We start from the raw sequence: 19418 nt of genomic DNA, 5'->3' as shown, positions 1-19418 counted from the left end.
AACATGCAAGTAATGTTCCTTTTTAGTTGTACTGCCAAGCATCAGTTTTCCATACCATCATTGGCCCAAGCAAGAGTATTGGTTGGGTATTGTACAGCTTTATTGTATCTAGAATATTTCCTATGAATCAGTAATCATTAACCAAAGTATGAGAATCTATGTCTGTGAAGGTTCTCATTTATCCAAATCAGTATATCTAGTAGTAGTTAGTCACATTCAACTGGAATTGTTCTGCAATGTTGCTTATCCAACGCACTTACATATTTACATAGTTACATAGTTTGTCAGGTTGAAAAAAAGACACATGTCCATCCAGTTCAAACAAAAAAACAAAACATAAACATACAATCCCATATACACAAACCTTTACCCAAAGTTGATCTAGTGGAAGGCAAAAACCCCAGCAAAGCATGATCCAATTTGCTACAGCAGGGGAAAAAATTCCTTCCTGATCCCCCGAGAGGCAATCGGATTTTTTCCTGAATCAACTTTACCTATAAATGTTAGTACCCAGTTATATCATGTACGTTAAGGAAACAATCCAGGCCTTTTTTAAAGCAATCTACTGAGCTGGCTAGAACTATCTCTATTCCACATCTCTTATTGTGAAACCTTTCCGTATTTGGAGAGGAAATATTTTTTCCTCTAGACATAAAAAGTGCCCCCTTGTCCTCTGTGATGACCTTTAAAGTGAACAACTCAACATCAAGTTCACTATATGGACCACTTATGTATTTATACATATTGATCATATCCCCCCTTAAAGGGGTTGTAAACCCTCGTGTTTTTTCACCTTAAAGCGGTAGTAAACCCGCTATTTTTTTTTATTTTATTTTAACACCTGCAAAGCAAAAGGCATAATGAGCTAGTATGCACCGCATACTAGCTCATTATGAAATACTTACCTTAGAACGAGGCCCCGACATCTGGCACGATCCACGCCGAGGGAGCTGACATGCTTTTCTTCCGGGTATCGCGGCTCCGGCGCTGTGAGTGGCTGGAGCCGCGATATCGTCACTCCCGCGCATGCGCGCGGGAGATTTCTTTCCGGCCGCCGGCCACTGCCGGATTTTCAGGCCGAGAATCCCCTCGTGCGCATGCGCCGCTGCAGTCAGCGGCGCATACCGAGGGGAATATCTCCTAAACCGTACAGGTTTAGGAGATATTTTTTTTACCTACAGGTAAGGCTTATTATAGGCTTTCCTGTAGGTAAAAGTTACAAAAAAGGGTATACAACCACTTTAATGCATCCTACATGCTCAGACCTGACCTTTTTACTATTAATATACTTATTCAGTTTCAAGTATCAGACACCTTGATTGGATCAAAAAGTAGTGTTGGTGCTACTTGCATGGATATGAAGGCTGGGGTATTTTCCAGACACTTGTTAGAACTGAAGAAGTGACTTGGATAAGCTACAAACATCTTCCAAGTTACAGAACATGTCTAGTTGAATGTGACTAACTATTACTAGGTATGAGAATCTATGGGGAAATTAGCTCCCAAAATTGTAATCCTTCCATTAGGAGAGGTAATTTCCATAAACTTCCCATATTATAAATGCCACATGGGACACCCTGTGTATAGCATGTGTGTAGATCATTTGCTTTATCTCTGTTTAGTGTTAGCAATGGAGAAAATATTTGCTACATTTTTGGATATGTACATCAAACCCGGATATAGCAGATGTTTGAAAACCTCTCTATTTTCAGAGAACCTAGCTGTTTTTCTTCACCATGATTATAACTTCACAAGTCAATGTTATTTGCCAGTTATCTGGAGGGGAACACTCCTCTTCAATCTGCTATAGCTTGCTATTCTGGTTTCTTTATCTTTTGTAATTGTGTTGCATTACTGTCTCCATTGTGATCTTGTGACAGCTCAGCATCCCTGGAGGTAAGTAGAGCGGGGACTGGGGAGAGGTGAAGAGGGTGTACGGTGTTAGCACACCTGTACATTTTTTTTCTGTAAGGGTGAACTAACACTTTAACATAAGAATAAGATTCTCTAATTCTGCCATGTCGCTGTTTTGTTCAAATCTCATTGAATTTAGCTGAAAATAATTGTCACTTTTTGGAGATTAAGTATGTTTATACCAATAGATTACCTTAGTGACTTGACAATTTGATTGTACTTTCTCCTATGGGTCTACCAACAAGTATATAGTGCAAGGGCCTACATGGATGGATACATATAGATTTAACATTATAGGTCAGTACTCAAAATACATAGTTTTAGTAAATGTAAAGTTGGTTGTGCAGAAATTATATGATAAGATTGTAACATGTGTGGTTAGCCTAATGGGTTAAATTGAAAGTGTATGAGAATCCCAGGATTCCAGAGTTTTATCAGAATTCTATACATTTACTATTTTTTGTGGCTTTTTTGCACAAAAAATCCATGTCTACTTGTAATATATTTAATAACTTTTACACATACCTAACATACCCAATGTTCATATCACTTTATCAATATGGTTTATTTTATTTTTTAAAGAGAACCGGTTATGGAGATTGTAGCCCCAGTCTGCAGGGCTGTCATAAATCTGGTTGTCAGTTTCATTGTATCTGTTGGTGTCCTTATTAGCTGCTTTTAGAAGCGTCAAGCGACTTTCTGCCAAAACTCTGCTCTCCTGGATGCACCAAGAGCCTATGTGTACATAGACATAGGCTAGTATGCAGGGGCGTTTAGAGGCAAGAAGAAAAATGCCAAATGCACCTAGGAGCAGCTGAAAAAAACGTCCAATGTGTATGCAGCCTAACAAGCATAGCTGTAATTGGAGACTGGTATTACAGATTATTTGTAGACTGTTAATTTCGCCCAACACAACACAACAACACAAAGTAAGAGGATCTGGACTGCTTAAACTGATGTGAATGTTGGGAAGAACTGCATAGTGTGCAGGTAGTTCCATACAGACTAATGGCCTGTACACTAGATCCAAAAATCAGACGTAAAATACATCTTTCGACGCAACCGTACGATAATCAGATAGTACAGAGCTTTCGAGAGCCGATCACGACAGTTCATCTCAGGGCTCGAGTCCTGCGGGAACGCGTGGGAACGGCGTCCCTGCACTTTTTTTCACAGTAGGAACGCCGTTCCCTTTGCAGGACTAGAGCCGCCCGAGGTTCTAGCACAGGCATCAACTAAATGGTGGACCGCAGGCCAAGTCAGTCAATGATCTGTGCGGCCCTGGCGCAGTCACGCCATTTAAGATGTGCATTCTGCCGCTGCCTGCTAGCTTTGTTGTCTTCACAGACACAGAGCTGACATCGGAAGAGCAGCACAGCGATGCACGGAGGGCAGGGGCTGGCCCAGTTAACTGATTGGTTAATAGAACCGCTCTGCATTCTATCAACCAATCAGTTAACTGGGGCAGGTCCCGCCCTCTGTCCATCCCTTTGCTGCACTTCCGATGTCAGCTCTGTGCCTCCGATGTCATCTGCTGTGTCCTGTGTAAGGTAAGACAGGGAAGAGGGCATTGTTATGAAGGAGGGAGGGGGAAAGTATCAGAAACTGAAAGGAATGAGGAGGGGTGATATAAAAGGGAGGCAGGGCAGGAATGTGAAGGGGGGTTGGGACAGGAATGTAAAGGGGGTGAGGACAGGTTTAAATTTTAAAACTAGCTACTTGTTCATCTCCTGTACGTAGTCGCATTCTGGTCATCTCCTGTAGTCGCATTCTGATCATCTCCTGTACGTAGTCGCAGTCTGGTCATCTCCTGTACGTAGTCGCAGTCTGGTCATCTCCTGTACGTAGTCGCAGTCTGGTCATCTCCTGTATGTAGTCGCAGTCTGGTCATCTCCTGTATGTAGTCGCAGTCTGGTCATCTCCTGTACGTAGTCGCATTTGCAGTCTGGTCATCTCCTGTACGTAGTCGCATTCGCAGTCTGGTCATCTCCTGTGCGTAGTCGCATTCGCAGTCTGGTCATCTCCTGTGCGTAGTCGCATTCGCAGTCTGGTCATCTCCTGTACGTAGTCGCAGTCTGGTCATCTCCTGTACGTAGTCACAGTCTGTTCATCTTTTGTAGCATGTTGCATTTGCAGTCACTGTATTTTATGTGAAATAATAAAAAAAAAATATATATGCATATGAGCATATCCTTTTTATTTATTTTTTTGGTGGGGGAGTGGATCTTGGGTGGGAGTTCCCACACTTTTTTCCCCAGGACTTGACCCCTGGTTCATCTGATATTATTAGATCGGACAAGCACAACAAATTTCTTGTACAATACCAGATCATACGATTTTGGTTTAGTCAGTACAGATGTTGTCATAAAATACAACACAAGTATACTACAACAAATTATATCACTTCCGATTTTTTTTTTTCTGTCATACGAGAATTTTCGTGACTTTAGTATTCAATTTCTACTTGCGACTAGCAAGCATAAAAAGTCAGATGATCTGTCGTCCGATTTTCGGATTGTGTGGACTGAGCAGAGGACCTACAGATCCCAGATTCACTGGAGTTCTGAGGAGAGGAAAAGGAGGAGGCTTGCTCCAGAGCTCAGGGAGTTACAATGAGGACATTAGAAGAGAGTGTGTGCGTCTGGTTGATGGCGAGATGGTTACCATGAACAGAGAGGCATAGAAGAGGACACTCCTTGGTACCTGCAATCATCACTGTCGCTGACTGAGCTCTCTGCCCAGTTGTTAAAAGGAATACTGCAGACCCTGATTTTACTGGACAGTTGATGGAGAATTGGGAAAGGCCATCTATTGCCACAGGAGTCCTTAAAGCGGAGTTCCACACTAAAATGGAACTTCCGCTTTTCCGGTTCCTCCCAACCCCCCCCCCCCCCTCCAGTGTCACATTTGACACATTTCAGGAGGGAGGGGGGAGCAGATACCTGTCTAATACAAGTATTTTGCTCCCACTTCCGGGCATAGATACCGAGCCACTCGCGGGTTTCTACGCCACACATTTAAGATATTATAGCTTTTTTATTTATATATTTTACAGACATACTGATACACCCGCTCCTGAGTAATTTTTTTTTTTTTTTAACCATGAAACACGTTGAGCATTATATAATGTAACCTTGTTTTGATGTATTACGTGTCTATATATTTTTTATCAATAATAAAAATGTTACCACATATCCCTTATCCCTTATTCTTAGAGCATGGAGCACCAATCTCCTTAGACATGGACAAACAGAGCATGCTGTTGCACCATCTCTCTACAATACATGAATCGTTTATGCCTTGTATATATCTATATCCTGTATGAATATATGAATTTGCAACCTTAACTGGACATGTGCTGCTATACCATTTGTACATTAAGTGTTAATGTGTTCATGTCATATGTATATATATATGAAATTGCTATGTCACATACAACTATTGCAATGTGCTAGGTTTACATTTTTACTACAATAAACATGTCATGATATTACTGATACCGTCATTTGCCTCATGTAAAGTCCCATTATTTTCTCCCCCCTCTTATTTATTTGACTCCAGGTGAAAGGAGGATGTTTCCTCAGTTCAGGAGGGGCAAGCAGCCCTTTTTGTTGGAGAACAAGGGAGGGAGCAAGAAGAAAGCAGGACTCTGGTGGCAGGGTGGCTGGGAGTTCTAAACAGGAGAGCTTGCACTGGTGACCCAAGGGAGAGAGTTACAAGGAGAATGGACTATGTGAGGGAAAGTCCAGAGTGTGGTGTGACCTTTTGTCTAGCCTCCAGCAAAGACACTTAACCAGCGTCAGTGTTGAGAGCCCCCTTGGCCACCTGTGCTAATATTGCTTGCTGGCTGCTCTAAGACTATGATGCCATTTCACAGAATCTGCCCAGGACATGATATAAGCATTTCCATATGGATTACAAATACTCTTACTTACTGAATTGGATGTGTGTTTCCCCACATCCAATTGAAATGTCAGGAGATTGTGACCTCCTCTCTATGGAGCCAGTTCACACATCTCTGGAGCGGCTCCTGTGCGAATTGCACAGGTGTCCTGTGTGTCTTCTGGTTTGTTTCAGGTCCGAATGCAGCCAAAAATACGGGCTGAAATGAGACCTAAAACAATGAACAGGGACCCATGCTTTGAGCCACTCCGTTCTGCGGAGCCTAAATCAGTTCCTTCACTGGCAATGGATAAGGCAATATCAAATGGGACACCTTGCTATTGACACTCTTAATAATGTTGAGATTCTCATCACTATATTTGCTGTTTAAAGCCGTGGTATAGTCAAAATTTGAACTTTTACCTACAGGTAAGCCTATAATAAGGTTAAAAAAAATCTCCTAAACCTGTATGGTTTAGGAGATATTCCCCTCGCAATGAGCCGCTGACTGCAGCAGCACATGCGCACAGGGGATTCTCGGCCGAAAGCCAGACAGACGCCAAACCCTGCCGGAAAAATCTCCTGCGCGCAATGCGAGGGAGTGACGACATCGCGGCTCCAGCCACTCACATACCCGGAAGACACGCCAAGGGAACATGTCAGCTCCCTCAGACGTGGAGCGGGTGAGATGTCTGGGCCTCGTTCTAAGGTAAGTATTTCATAATGAGCTAGTATGCGGTGCATACTAGCGCATTATGCCTTTTGCCTTACAGGTCTGTAAAAAAAATTTTTAAAAAATGTCAGTGAGTGGGTATACAACCGCTTTAAGTTAATCTAGTTGTTCACTTTGTTTAACCTTAAATGTACTGGCTGGGACATCAACAGACTATAAAGGGAACAAGGGTTACTTATGTACTAGTATTCTATAATGTCTCCACTCTACTGTGATCAGATCTATGTTACCATTAATCTGTTTGCAGAGCTTGTCCTAATAAAACTTTTTGGGATTATTGGTGGGTTGGTAAATAGGTTCATTTCAGGATGAGTCACCACTGGAGGACAGCAGAAGGAACCAACATCTCAAAGGCTCCTTCAGGAGTCAGTGCTACACATGCCACAAACCCTCAACATAGAGAAATGGATGGAAAAGGCAAAGAGATAATATTTATAAAGTTGATTGTTGCCCCTTGATATAGTTAAAAAAAAAAAGCTATAATATCTTAAATGTGTGGCTATTCTTTAAAGCAATTATAGAGGCTATGAAGCATATAGAGTTTGGCCAAAGTTCAGGCATTTTTTGCAGGGCAGCGTTCAGACACCTTGGCAAAAGGGAAGCTCAAAAAATAAGTCCTTAGTCATTAAGAATGGAGACATAAAAACAGAGAACTAGCCACACTGAAAATATACACTGAGAATTTAGTAGAAGTCAAACCGTGAAAAAACATCAAGGAGTTAATGTCTTAAATTGAATTGCGTAATGATATAATCCTGTTTAATATTCTCAGAGAGAAGTTGCGGACCTTTTGTTATTCAAACTGACAAGTGAAATGCAGTAGACAAGGACACTGTATAGGTTATGGGTAATTAGTGAATATATGGTGATAACTTGTATCTTGGATACCAAAGCATCCCAGATGTATGTAGAATGACTTGAGCCTGACAGCAAAACATAGCATGTAACAATTAGGGGGCTTATGAATTTATTCAAATTAATCCTGTGGGAATAACATGGCCTGCAGTCTATACTTTTCTGCTCGTAGCTTACAGAAACATATACGGGGATACTTCAAAGCTCAGCTCCAGTAACATGTTTCTTTTTTTACATTTGGATAGACTGCCAATGCACTAGAGCCTCTACAGGTTTATTTTAATATTTTTTTGCTGTGTTGATGGCTGAGATTTCCTCTAATATCTAGTTTTCTTGTCACCGTACAGGAAGTCAGGAAAAATCGTTGTTGAACTGAACACCCAAATCCAAAAATTTCCGTCCAATGTCCTTTTTCAGTGTCACCTCATGCAATAGAATGGTCTTTCCAGTTGGGACAGGGACAGCAATTTATGCAATTACTCCACTACCCAAAAAAACAAACAAACTTACTAGCACGGTGATGATATTTAAAGTAGTGTGAAAAACAGGCAGGGAGACAGACTACAAGTGGCGAGCTTAGAGGAAGCACATCTCTCCGTAAGTTTCTGCAACTAAGACCACATCAAGCACATCACTCTACTACGGTGACAGGGAAGGCCCCCTAAATGATTGAAGTATAGAAGCTTAGAGGAAGAGGCCGTGACTGCACCGGGCTTTAGTAGAGTTGACCTAGATTGCTTGTAAGTATTTGGCTGCAGTGAGACTAGACACTCTGAAATTTAGAGGGTATGGGCTCTTAAAAAAACTGAGATTAGCCCTGAATCACATAATATCATAGAGGGCTACCACTTTTACTGGTATTAAATTCAAATATCAAGTTCTGTGCTTTAAAGCCCCATTTCTGAAGGAGCGAAGACATTTTTAAATGTTTTTTCTAGCTGATCCACACAAAACATATTATAATATATGCAGTTTGGTAATTTTACAACATAAAAAACAAAGAAAAATTGTACACATTGTAGCAGAGCGTCCCAGAGAGAACTGGGAAGTCCTGTTTGGGGTTTATACGTCTCCCATGCTCCTCTCATAAGGCCCGTACACGGGACAAATTACATGTTCCACCCAAAAAAAGGAGTGGAACATGTAATATGTTCCCAAAGGTGAACTTATCCTATACGTTTTGTTTGTTAAAGTGGTTGCAAACCCTCATACCTAGTGAAGTGAATAGTGGGTATCTTTCCATTTTATCCGGTATACAAGCCCTCACTGCATTGAAAAGATGAATAGGAGTCCTTATATTGTCCATACCTCCCAACTGGCCCTGAATGGGCGGGATTGTCCCGCAAAGGGGGGGCTTTCCCACTGTCCCGCCCGCGCACACAGAATTCCGCATGGCGCAGCCTGAGGCTGGTTTTCTTACTGTGTGAAAATTTTCTTTGATTGGACCTGCTTGTCCTCATGGTGATTAGCTGCAGCTCATGGCAATCATCCTCCTGTACTGGCCACTCACTCTGTGCGTGGGGGCGGGGTCAGTTGCCGATCTGTGCTGCAGAGGGGGAGGGCTTTCTAATGGAGGAGACAGCAAGTCAGTGTGTGATAGGAAAGTTGCTGCAGTGTCCTGGCAGATGACAGACAGATTTCTGGTGAAGCCTGTGCCCAGAATCTTATCAGATCATTGGAAGACAGAAGCTGGACTCATTCTGCAGACACAGAGTGCCACTCATTCTGTCTGCTTCATCTGTACAGGACTCTGCAGCAGGAGATAAGGACAGTAAGTGCTGAGAACGGGGGACGTTTTCTGTGTGAATTGCACTATTTATGGTTTCTCTCCTGAATGCTCTGTCCAACCCCATTCATCCTGAATCCTGAGGTCTTCCTGTCCACCCCCCCCCCCCATCCCATCCTGTGATCACCCCGTCCAATCCTGCGATCTCCCCATCCCATCCTGCAATCTCCCCGTCCAATCCTGCGATCTCCCCATCCCATCCTGCGATCTCCCCGTCCAATCCTGCGATCTTCTCGTCCCATCATGCGATCTCCCCGTCCACCCCCTGTCCCATTCTGCGATCTCGCCGTCCACCCCCTGTCCCATCCTGCGATCTCGCCGTCCACCCCCTGTCCCATCCTGCGATCTCGCCGTCCACCCCCTGTCCCATCCTGCGATCTCCCCGTCCACCCCCTGTCCCATCCTGCGATCTCCCCGTCCACCCCCTGTCCCATCCTGCGATCTCCCCGTCCACCCCCTGTCCCATCCTGCGATCTCCCCGTCCACCCCCCATCCACCCCCATCCCATCCTGAGGTCTCTCTGGACATGTGGCCCCATCCAGTGCGCTGCGTGTCTTCAGAGGTCAGGATGCATGCATCAACATAAGAGTGTTTCTCAGTCCAACTGTATTCAACTAGATTACATTCTTCTATTAAACCTTAAGCAAAATACTCTAAAAATAGTCTAAACAACATACTGAAAAAGACAGACTTTTGTTAAATTGATGTATGTGTGTGTGTGTATATATATATATATATATATATATATATATATATATATATATATATATATATATATATATATACACACACAGTGCCTTGCGAAAGTATTCGGCCCCCTTAAACTTTTCAACCTTTTGCCACATTTCAGGCTTCAAACATAAAGATATAAAATTTAAATTTTTTGTGAAGAATCACCAACAAGCGGGACACAATTGTGAAGTGGAACGAAATCTATTGGATAATTGAAACTTTTTTAGCAAATAAAAAACTGAAAAGTGGTACGTGCAAAATTAATCGGCCCCTTTACTTTCAGTGCAGCAAACTCACTCCAGAAGTTCAGCGAGGATCTCTGAATGATCCAATGTTGTCCTAAATGACTGATGGTGATAAATAGAATCCACCTGTGTGTAATCAAGTCTCTGTATAAATGCACCTGCTCTGTGATAGTCTCAGGGTTCTGTTGAAAGCGCAGAGAGCATCATGAAGACCAAGGAACACACCAGGCAGGTCCGTAATACTGTTGTGGAGAAGTTTAAAGCCGGATACAAAAAGATTTCCCAAGCTTTAAACATCCCAAGGAGCACTGTGCAAGCGATCATTTAGACCACTGCAAATCTACCAAGACCTGGCCGTCCCTCTAAACTTTCAGCTCAGACAAGGAGAAGACTGATCAGAGATGCAGCCAAGAGGCCCATGATCACTCTGGATGAACTGCAGAGAACTACAGCTGAGGTGGCAGAGTCTGTCCATAGGACAACAATCAGTCGTACACTGTACAAATCTGGCCTTTATGGAAGAGTGGCAAGAAGAAAGCCATTTCTCAAAGATATCCATAAAAAGTCTCATCTAAAGTTTGCCACAAGCCACCTGGGAGACACACCAAACATGTGGAAGAAGGTGCTCTGATCAGATGAAACCAAAATCGAACTTTTTGCCCACAATGCAAAACGATATGTTTGGCGTAAAAGCAACACAGCTCATCACCCTCAACACACCATCTCCACTGTCAAACATGGTGGTGGCAGCATCATGGTTTGGGCCTGCTTTTCTTCAGCAGGGACAGGGAAGATGGTTAAAATTGAGGGGAAGATGGATGCAGCCAAATACAGGACCATTCTGGATGAAAACCTGTTGGAGTCTGCAAAAGACGTGAAACTGGGACAGAGATTTATCTTCCAACAAGACAATGATCCCAAACATACAGCAAAATCTACAAAGGAATGGTTCACAAATAAACGTATCCAGGTGTTAGAATGGCCAAGTCAAAGTCCAGACCTGAATCCAATCGAGAATCTGTGGAAAGAGCTGAAAACTGCTGTTCACAAACGCTCTCCATCCAACCTCACTGAGCTCGAGCTGTTTTGCAAGGAAGAATGGGCAAGAATTTCAGTCTCTCGATGTGCAAAACTGATAGAGACATACCCCAAGCGACTTGCAGCTGTAATCGCAGCAAAAGGTGGCTCTACAAAGTATTAACGCAAGGGGGCCGATTAATTTTGCACGCCCCACTTTTCATTTTTTTATTAGTTAAAAAAGTTTCAAAAATCCAATAGATTTTGTTCCACTTCACAATTGTGTGCCACTTCTTGGTGATTCTTCACAAAAAATTTAAATTTTATATCTTTATGTTTGAAGCCTGAAATGTGGCAAAAGGTTGAAAAGTTCAAGGGGGCCGAATACTTTCGTAAGGCACTGTATAATATATATAATATAATATATCATTTTTTTATTTTGTCATATTGCTCATGAAGCAGAGTTCAGAAAAAAAGCAACAGGCTATTGAAATAGTGCAGCATTGGGAAGGGAGCAGCGGGCCAGCAACAACGCAGGGCACGGGTAAGTGTTATTGCTCAGTTTCACAGCTAGATAGGTACCTACAGTAACTCTGTCTAGTATTGGTGCTCTGCAGTCTCTTACTCTGAGAAATACAATGATTTCCTGATTTCCCTAAATGGAACTTCGGAAGGTAATGCCTTTTGATCTGGCTGCATGCAGGTCTGATTGTGCTATATCACTTAGGTTCATACCTGTGTATTGTGAGGGCCTTACTGAGCAATCCGTTTAATTTATAACCAATCAGGACGCCAAACTTCATATTGTTGGTGAATTTAAAGGAGAATCTCCTAATGTCACTCCACAAGTTACAATATTATAGCTCCCAACTGTCCCTGATTTCGAGGGACTGTCCCTGATTCGGGGTAATGTCCCTCTGTCCCTCTTTCCTCCTCCTTTGTCCCTCATTTTGCTCTGATCTGTATAGTTGTATATAAAAACACTACTTATCTATCAAAAAGTGTTTCTGAGTGCTAAACCTTTAATTTAATTTCTATATTGCTGCAATTGTAAATTCCAAAAGCCAATATAAAGGAATAGTAGTGGTAAAAAAAAACTTGTGGATTTAACCAATTTTTATTTATTTTTCTTGTACAATGCTTCTTTAAGGGGGCGTGATAGGGGGGTGTGTCCTATGCCTACATACTTTTGCTCATTGGTGTCCCTCATTCCCATCTCAGAAAGTTGGGAGGTATGTATTGTCTTCTAGGAAAAAGATTAAGATTACTGGCAATACATATTTGGCTGTAACATTGATTTTTTTTTTTCTTTTAAATTTAGCTCATGTTACCAAAGCACCTCAATCTGAAAAAAAAAAGCATTTAGGTGGCGTGGCCAGCGCATGAGCTGAATGGAAGCTCTGTGAGAGAGCTCTGTGACACGAACGGGCATATTAGCGACAATTCACAGCGAATATCGGTAAAAAAGATGCGAACAGACAACGGAAGAGTTCCTGAATCCGAAGGTGATGTCAAAAAAGCGGAAAGACGAACGGAAAATGAAAAAACTAACGACATTCTCCTCTCAGTCAGCGGGAGGGAGAAAAAAAGATGGCACAGATCCTCTCACAGCTGCTGTACCAGCAACAGCCTCCTCAGGGAGAGCGCAATACACTGACAGGCCTGATGCTGCTCTAGAGGAATCGCCTCAGAAAACATATCTGGAATCTCCTCATGAGAAAGATTACCTCAGTCCTACATGTCGCAGCCCGGCTAAAACTCGTATCAAACTGGATTTCACAGGCCAGGAGGTAAGCTATAAAATACCTCATATTAGTCAAGATAACACAGTCATAACTCCTATAGCTTCACCTATAGCCGCATTCCCCACTAATAACCAGCCTATTCTGGACACCCAATTAAAAGAAATGCTATTAACTTTACATACTTCGCTTCATACGGATATTTTACAACTCACAAATCAATTCTCCAAAGCAGTGAACTCCTTAGGTGAAAGAGTACACACTATTGAGAACGCTATAGGAGACATGACCAATACTATTAATGATTTAATAGATGCTCATGAAGAAAATAAAGCTGAAAAAGAGTGGCTTAAATTTAAAATCGCAGATTTAGAAGACCGCTCAAGGAAGAACAATCTCAAAATCAGGGGTATCCCTGAAAATATACAGCAGTCTGATCTTAAAAAATATGCCACTGACTTATTCTCCAACTTGCTGCCATCTATACCAGCCTTAGAGCTCACAATTGATCGTATCCATCGGATTCCGAAACCGTCATTTCTCCCTCCACAGATACCACGTGATGTACTACTTAGAGTACACTTCTACCATGTTAAAGAACAAATCCTATATAAAGTGCGACATCTAGGACAACTTCCACAACCATATAATACAATCCAGATTTATGCTGACTTGTCTAAACATACTCTAGATATGAGAAGACAACTTTCCACGATTACAAAAGCTCTGCGTAATCATAAAATTGAATACCGTTGGAAACAACCATCTAAACTACTGATACAGAAGAACGACACCTACCATACAATCACTTCTGTGGAACAAGGCATTAAGTTACTTCACGCATGGGGTATTATCTCCGAACCAACTCCACCTATCGGAGCTAAGAAGAATCTGGAGAAACTTACGCCACAATGGCATTAGCTTTCATTGACTAGATCCGGTCAAAATACAATCCTATCTATAGGAAACCGATCTATCAGCTTGCCCGCCGTGCCGTGCGATACTAAATCTTTGGAACAGCTGACCTTTGAACTAATTCCCCATTCTAATGTTGCAGTATACATTGAAATGTTTACCACTGCAAGTTAAGTTTAATGTTTGGTTATATTTTTGTTTGTGCTTTTACTTTTATTTTTTTCTTCACAGTATCCTATACACAACTCATAGCATTCAAAGGGACAGGTATGTTGTGAACCTACAAAATTTGAATCAAAACTTTTCAGTCACTAAATTTTTGGACATTCATAGTCATTTCAGACTACAGATTGTTCACATGGAAGTAGAATTTAAAGCTATTATCAGGGTAGTATGTACTTACTTTTTCCATCTTATTAATATCCTTTTATGAGTATAAAGTTAATATCTTTAAATACTAATGGTCTTAACCATCCAGCAAAAAGAGCGTCGATGTGGCAAATGGCTAACACCCAGCGATGTCAAATATTGTGTATACAAGAAACCCATTTCAAAACAGGCGCTACTCCCACTTGCACCCATAAGAACTTTCCTCACATATTTACAGCATCAGGCCAACAGAAAAAAAGAGGAGTACTTATTGCCATACATCATTCAGTTAATTTTCAATTGCATGAATCTATTGTAGATACCAATGGACGATACCTCATATTAATATGTACCATTGATAATACACTTACTACATTGGTAAATGTGTATGCACCTAATAAAAGGCAATCCCATTTTCTGAATGGCCTGATGAGAAAAATAGGTAAATGCCGAAAAGGTGCCTTAATAATTTGTGGAGACTTCAACACAATACATGAACAAGAACTAGACACTTCTAATCCCAAAACCAGAACCAACTGTGCACTTAAAATTTTTTTGAATAAAAGCGATCTCTATGATGTATGGAGATGCCATCATCCTGGAGATCGTGAATACACATATCATTCCCTGGTACATAATACCTATACTCGTATCGATTATATTTTTACGGATAAGTGGTTATTGCAGCGGGTGAGGGAGTCTGACATTGCACCCATCACTTGGACTGATCATGCCCCAATTAGTATGACTATTCTACCTAAACACTCTCAAACGACCCATTTTCTATGGAGAACAAATGCATATCTTATCAAAATGCCTACCTATGCTACAGCTATACAAAACCAGATAACCGAATTCTTTAAATATAATGTGGGATCGGTGTCAGACTCCGCCACCCTATGGGGTGCTCATAAAGCATTTAGTAGGGGAATCCTAATGCAACTGAATGCTCAATTCAGGAAAAATAAAACGAAACTCATTGAGAAACTTACTGCTGACATTAAAACATTAGATTCCCAAAACCAATCTCACCCATCACAACAACTGAAAACTAAACTACAAATATTACGACAGGAACTCAGAACGACTTTATTGGATACATTTGAAAAACATACTAGAAAACTTAAAGCTAAATATTACCATACTAGCAACAAAGCAGGAAAAAACATGGCACTTCGGATCAAAGGCAGATATTCCAAATCAAAGATTCCATATCTATACCACCCTATTACTAGAGAAAAATTGCAAGACCCCCAAGACATAGCGAATGCATTTAGCTGTTATTATAGCTCCCTTTACAATCTTAAAGATGATTCTCAAACTCCCACACCTACCCCAAAGATAATAAGTGATTTCTTAGATACTATTAGTCTCCCATCATTAACTACTGATCAAATCTCTGATCTTAACGTCCCATTTTCAGTGGAAGAAATTGCTAGAACTATAGACTCCCTGCCCAACAATAAATCTCAGGGCCCAGATGGAATGATAGGAGAATACTATAAATTACTTCGAGATATACTGGCTCCCCACTTATGCTCACTTTTTAACGAAGCGGCATCCAAATCAGAATTTCCAGCTGAGATGCTTCAGGCCTTGATCATAACACTGCCGAAACCAGGCAAAGATCCCAATGCTCCCCAAAATTTCAGACCGATTTCATTATTGAACATTGACATCAAAATATACGCCAAAGCAATAGCGAATCGACTGATGAACTACATACCAGACCTCATTCACAAAGATCAATCTGGCTTTACTAAAGGTCGACAATCTTCAGATGCAACAAGACGTCTGATTGATATTATACACTTCACTGAGAGACATCAAACGCCTTCTCTGCTCCTTTCTTTGGATGCAGAGAAGGCGTTTGATAGGGTCCATTGGGGCTATTTACAGTCAGTGCTTTTAAAATTTGGCTTTCGTGGAAATATTTTATCGGCAATTTTTGCACTGTATAAGGGCCCCTCAGCGAGAGTATACACAAATGATATGATGTCTAGGCCCTTTGGCATCTCAAATGGAACACGACAAGGTTGCCCCTTATCTCCTTTAATATTTAATTTAGCCATCGAACCTCTAGCAGAACGTATACGATCTGACACAAAACTATCTGGTATAAAAATTGGGCAAATAGATAATAAAATAAGTCTGTTCACAGATGACATAGTGCTTATAGTGTCTGATCCTATTTCATCTCTCCCGAATCTCCAAAATATACTAACGGCATTTGGAGCAGCATCATATTATAAAATCAATGAAACTAAGTCCAATATTTTAGACCTAGGATTAGATAACACAACCAGGCAGTTATTGTCTAATAAATACCCCTACCACTGGAAAGACGAGGGGATTTCTTACTTAGGAATCACTCTCACTAACAAAACAAAACAGTTATTTAAAACAAACTTTTTACCATTTAAGAAACATTTTGAAACAGATCTGACAACACTTAGTAAATTCGAATTTACATGGGCTGGTCGCCTGGCAGCTTTCAAAATGATGACCTTACCAAAATTATTATATCAACTCGGGTCCCTTCCAATATGTATCCCTAAATACTACTTTAAATCCTTACAAAGCAGTTTGGGAAAATATCTATGGAATGGCAAAAAATACCGTTGCGCATACCATATACTAATTAAACATAGAAATATAGGTGGTGCGACCGTACCTGATCTACAGGATTATTATGACGCAACTCTTTTGACCCAATTGCAAGAATGGTTCTTGCCTACTCCTAAAACTTTATGGGGACAAATTGAGAAAGACATCACACGACAGCCTAATATGCAATTCTGGTTACTTAGTAGGAAAATTAAGTCCACAATTACAGCTCAATACCCACCAACGGGGAAAGCGACGCTACACTCTTGGCAGAGAATCATCACATACAAATGGGATAAAACTCCAAAAACCCTCCTCTAACAATTATACCAACATTAATTCCTGGCGTACAAATACACGACTAGAATTTGGGTGGGGATATCAAATTTGGTTCCTTCTTCCAACAGGGCTCATTAAAGTCTTTTTCTCAGTTAAGTAATGAATTACAGCTTACGAATTCTGAGCGATCTACATATATTCAAATAGAAAAGTGTCTGCTACACAATCCACAACTCAGAGCTTCAATCCCGGTTAAAATATGGTCTTTCCTCAATAACCATGCCACCTCACAGAAAGGAGTAGCTACAATATACCCAATTCTAGGAGAAAAAAACATACCCAGCAAACTACCTTCCTTCCTTAAATGGGAACAAGATTTGGGGCAAGACTTTTCAATTAAACAATGGATGGCTTCCCTACGAAGCATATATAGGGCCACTGCATGTGTTACACTATGGGAACTGGCACAAAAAATTGTTCAAAGACAATACCTGACTCCACATATCCTAGCAAAATTCAAGGGGAACTCGTCACCCAATTGCTGGAGAAATTGTACCCAATTGGGGACCCTATTTCATATTATGTGGGACTGCCCAAGCTTACATAACTACTGGCAGGCAATCTCCCATTTACTCACTTCCGTAACAGGTATTGTCCTTCAACTTTCACCAGAACTAGCCATTCTGAATATGAATTTACATACGATTCCCAAACAATATCGTAAAGTAGTAACACGTATACTTTTAGCTGCGAGACTATCCATAACTAGAAAATGGAAAACTGACTCTCTTCCTACTATGACAGAAGTTATAGAATTAACCCAACTCCACCACTCCTATGAATTGTTATTTCCTAATGACAAATCCCTATATATTAAGGAACAACAACTATGGGAACCTTGGAGTACATGGTACAAAAATTATACTTCCACAATTTAGATAATGCTGATTCTTTAACCACTTGCTTACTGGGCACTTAAACCCCCCTCAGTCCCAGACCAATTTTCAGCTTTCAGCGCTGATGCACTTTGAGTGACAATTACGCGGTCATACAACACTGTACCCAAATGAAATTTTTATCATTTTTTTCCCACAAATAGAGCTTTCTTTTGGTGGTATTTAGTTACAGCTCGGAGTTTTATTTTTTGCTAAACAAACAAAAAAAGATGCAAAAAAAAAATAAAAAAAAAATCATGTTTTAATAGTTTGTTATAAAATTTTGCAAACGGGTAATTTTTCTCCTTCATTGAAGTGCGCTGATTAGGCGGCACTGATAGGCTGCATTGGTGGGCACTGATGGGCTGCATTGGTGGGCACTGATGGGCTGCATTGGTGGGCACTGATGGGCTGCATTGGTGGGCACTGATAGGCTGCACTGGTGGGCACTGATAGGCATAGTTAAGGCGGCACTAATAGGCACAGATAAGGCGGCACCGATGGGCACAGATAAGGCGGCACTGATGGGCAAAGATGGGCACAGATAAGATGGCACGGATGGGTGGCACGGATAAGTGGCACGGATGGGTGGCACGGATGGGCACTGATAGGTACCACAGATAGATGGGACTGATGAGCACTGATAGGTGGCACTGATAGGTGGCTCTGATAGGTGGCACTGCTGGGCACTGATGGGCGGCACTGCTGGGCACTGATGGGCGGCACTGCTGGGCACTGATGGGCGGCACTGGGGTGCAGCACCTTTGAGGCAGATTTTGGGTGGCACTGTGGGTGGCACTGCTGGGTGGCACTGTGGGTGGCACTGTGGGCACTGCTGGGTGGCACTGTGGGCACTATGGGCACTGCTGGGTGGCACTGACAGGGGGGCACTTACTTTATTTCAGGATGGCACTGCGGGTGGCAGGTGGGCACTGGCAGGGGGCAGGTGTCCGCTTGAATTGCTGGCCGTGATCGGGACTGATGTCCCGAACACGGCCGCCGGCGATCGGCTTTTTTTTTTTCTCCTCGCGCTGTCAGCGCGAGGAGGAATACTAGCCGATTACCGGCTCCGTTTTATCACATGATCAGCTGTCATTGGCTGACAGCTGATCATGTGATAAGGGGTCGGGATCGACCCCTTACACGGATCGGTGATCAGGCGAGTCTCACCGATCACAGAGCGCGCCGCGCGCGCCCCTCAGGGGGCGCGCAGGCCGCTCGTAACCGGGACGACGTCAATAGACGTAGTCCCGGAAATGTAGGTCCGCGCTAATGCCGTCATTTGGCAATAGCGCGGATCTGAAGTGGTTAATCATATAGAAGAAAGAACTCCTGTGCGTTTTAATATTTTTTTTTTGGATGGCTTTAAAAATAATTTCATAGCAAAGTGACAAATATATCACATAT

The sequence above is a fragment of the Lithobates pipiens genome, unplaced genomic scaffold (genome assembly GCF_037356315.1).
Source record: "Lithobates pipiens isolate NorthernLeopardFrog02 unplaced genomic scaffold, aLitPip1_a1.2 Scaffold_25, whole genome shotgun sequence".
In the NCBI taxonomy this organism is placed as follows: domain Eukaryota; kingdom Metazoa; phylum Chordata; class Amphibia; order Anura; family Ranidae; genus Lithobates; species Lithobates pipiens.
Note: the sequence above shows the minus strand (reverse complement) of the source record.